The sequence below is a fragment of the Rousettus aegyptiacus genome, unplaced genomic scaffold (assembly GCF_014176215.1).
Source record: "Rousettus aegyptiacus isolate mRouAeg1 unplaced genomic scaffold, mRouAeg1.p scaffold_m13_p_5, whole genome shotgun sequence".
In the NCBI taxonomy this organism is placed as follows: Eukaryota; Metazoa; Chordata; class Mammalia; order Chiroptera; family Pteropodidae; genus Rousettus; species Rousettus aegyptiacus.
Window position 1 is genome coordinate 75132697 of NW_023416308.1, and position 2916 is coordinate 75135612.

Sequence of the window (2916 nt, forward strand, 5' to 3'; positions counted from 1 at the left end):
CATAACAACTGCTGACCAGGAACTAAGGAAGCCTGCTGGGTGGTGGGCATGCAGTGATTAAACAGGAGCACTTGCTGAGCTGCAGCAGCCAGTAAAGAGGCAAGTTAGTTCAATGTAGTAACACAGATACTGTCTTGGATTCTCTGTTGCAACCCAGCAGTGGGAGACCATTATCAGCTCACAATCCAATCAGGAATAACTTCCCACCAGAAACATTTTCAGTGTCACTTCCTACACTTTAACATGACAAAGAGCCCCACACCCAGAGACAGTATGCAGAGTACTCAACTGAGATGGAGACAACAGAACCACTACACCAAGCAAACGAGAGAGAAAGGAGACATTCCCTGCTTAATATTTATGATGGAAAAACAGCATGTTACTGTAACCCTCAGAGAAATCAGCCCTCCTTAGCAATGTGGTGACAAAGATGTCACTTTAAAAAAAAAAACTTAAAGCGAATGCCTGAAGAGAAAGGAGTTTAGAGGCCTAGTTTAAGATATCCGATACCACCAAAAGGATCATATGGGACATGGAAAAGAGAACCAGCAGAAGTTCTTCCATAACACTTAACACAATTGCGATTAAATAATTATGTGATTCATTGCTTAATGTATTTCTCTACCACTAGAATTTCACGTACATGAGGTTAAAGACCTTCTCTGTCTTGCTCAGCTTATCTACTACATACCCAGTATATAACATGTGGTTTTATATTTCATAGGAACTTTTTCCATACTTGATTAAAAAAGGAAAGAGGGATAGGATGAAGACAGGGCCCGTCATCTGCCAGTTGTAACTAAATGTGGTTACACTAATTGTACAGTGGTCATTATGTAATTCTCATTCCAGAATCACTAATTGTTCTGTTTTCCAAATGTGAATGTCCCCAGATGTTTTCAATACCCACCTCCTGAGCATCCAGCTTAACCCACCATGCAGATTGCAGCCTGTAATGGGTCAGAGGACTCAATCATCTTCTACTTTATGGGCATCCCCTCTATGCCAAAATCCCTCTTCCTTCCTATCTTCTTTGTTTTCTCCTCCTCTATCTGCTCATTCTGGTGGGTAACACCCTGATCCTGGTGGCTGTGGTGGTAGAGCCCAGCTTCCACAAGCCCATGTACTTCTTCCTGATCAATCTCTCAACCCTGGACATCCTTTCCACTACAACCACCATCCCCAAGATGTTGTCCCTACTCTTACTTGGGGACCGCTTCCTCAGCTTCCCTGCCTGCTTCCTGCAGACGTACCTCTTCCACAGGCTTCAGCTAGTGCTGAAGCCTTCATCCTGGTGGTCATGGCCTATGACCGCTATGTGGCAATCTGCCGTCCACTGCACTACCCTGTCCACATGACCCCACAGAACGATGCTACACTGGCAGCCAGTGCCTGGCTCACCGCCCTCCTCCTGCCCATCCCAGCAGTGCTGCAGACATCCCAAATGGCTTTTGGTCCTGTGGCCCAGGTTTATCACTGCTTCTGTGACCACTTGGCTGTGGTCCAGGCCTCCTGCTCTGACACCACACGCCAGACCCTCATGGGCTTCTGCATCGCCATGGTGGTCTCCTTCCTGCCCCTTCTCCTGGTGCTTCTCTCCTACGCCCACATCCTGGCCTCAGTGCTTCGCATCAGATCCAGAGAAGGACGCTCAAAAGCCTTCTCCACCTGCAGCTCCCACCTCCTGGTGGTTGGTGGCTACTGATCATCCGTTGTGATTGTCTATGTGCCCTATAGGGCTGACTTGCCCCTGGACTTCCACATCATGGGCAATGTGGCATATTCTATTCTCACACCTATTCTCAATCCTCTCATTTACACACTGAGGAGCTAGGACGTCAAAGCAGCCATCACCAAAATGGCATGTCCTCAGGGCCCAGAGAATGAGGAGAAACCTTGATTCATATGTGTAACTTGATCTATTTACAAACACCAATAACAATAGAGGGAAAAGTGGACAATTCAGGCAAGCCAGGTAGTTAGAATAATAATTCTAAAAATATAATCTTAGGTATTCTTCCACTGTAATAAAATAATTACTTCCTTTTCTTAATTCACAGACAAATGGGTGGGATTTTTCTATTTAATTCTTAAGCTATGAATCCCAAATTTCACAAGACTATGAATATAATGTGGTCACATTTCCATTAATTCAAATGATTTTTATTCTTAGAGACACCAAGTATTTAACCAGCAAAAACTTCGGTCTTTTCCCTTGTATGTCTTCTTCCAATATTTCTAAATGTCCTCAGGCCTGCTGACACATAAATGTGAATCAGTCTTGCCCTTTTTGCTAGAACGGCTACTTAGAAACCCCCGATACTGATATCATTTCAATCCTTATTGCCTTAAAAGTCATGGCCACAACCAATATTTCTACACAGTCACACAAGAAATTTATCTCTGATATCTAGGCCTTCATGGTGTCATTAAAGAGCATGCCCTTCCTCTAGTTTATGCTTAGCCAAGTGGCTTCCCTTATGAAACCCAGGTGGGTACCAATGCATTACAGTTCTTTTAATTCTCAGCCACAACATAGTTGTCACATCGATGACAACGGGGAGCAAAGTGGAGAAATTTCCTCTTATCAAGAGGATACTGTGTCCAAAATCTCTACTCATTCTCAAAGTATGGCCCTAAGAATTCTTCTTTCTGGCCTTAGTGGCCAGCCCAGGCTCTTTATTCCCTTACCCTATGCTACTTTTTCTCTTGAAGACTTGTAAGGCTTTTCCACCCAGGGACATACAGAGCATATAGTGAAAAGTGTTTGCAAGTAACTCAGGTGACAGATATCCTCATCTCTGGCTTATTACAAATACTTCCATTTCAATTTCTAGGGTCCAAGTTTTTGTCAAAGTACTAACTTTAACCATATCCCCAATGTATAAATCCAATGTCGATGAAGATTCGAATGTT

The 2916-nt window shown here is 43.7% G+C and overlaps 1 pseudogene; it reads left to right on the forward strand.

Annotated features, from left to right (window-relative positions):
* Positions 1-936: 936 nt before the first annotated feature.
* Positions 937-1900, forward strand: LOC107519118 (annotated as a pseudogene).
* The last annotated feature ends 1016 nt before the right edge of the window (positions 1901-2916 follow it).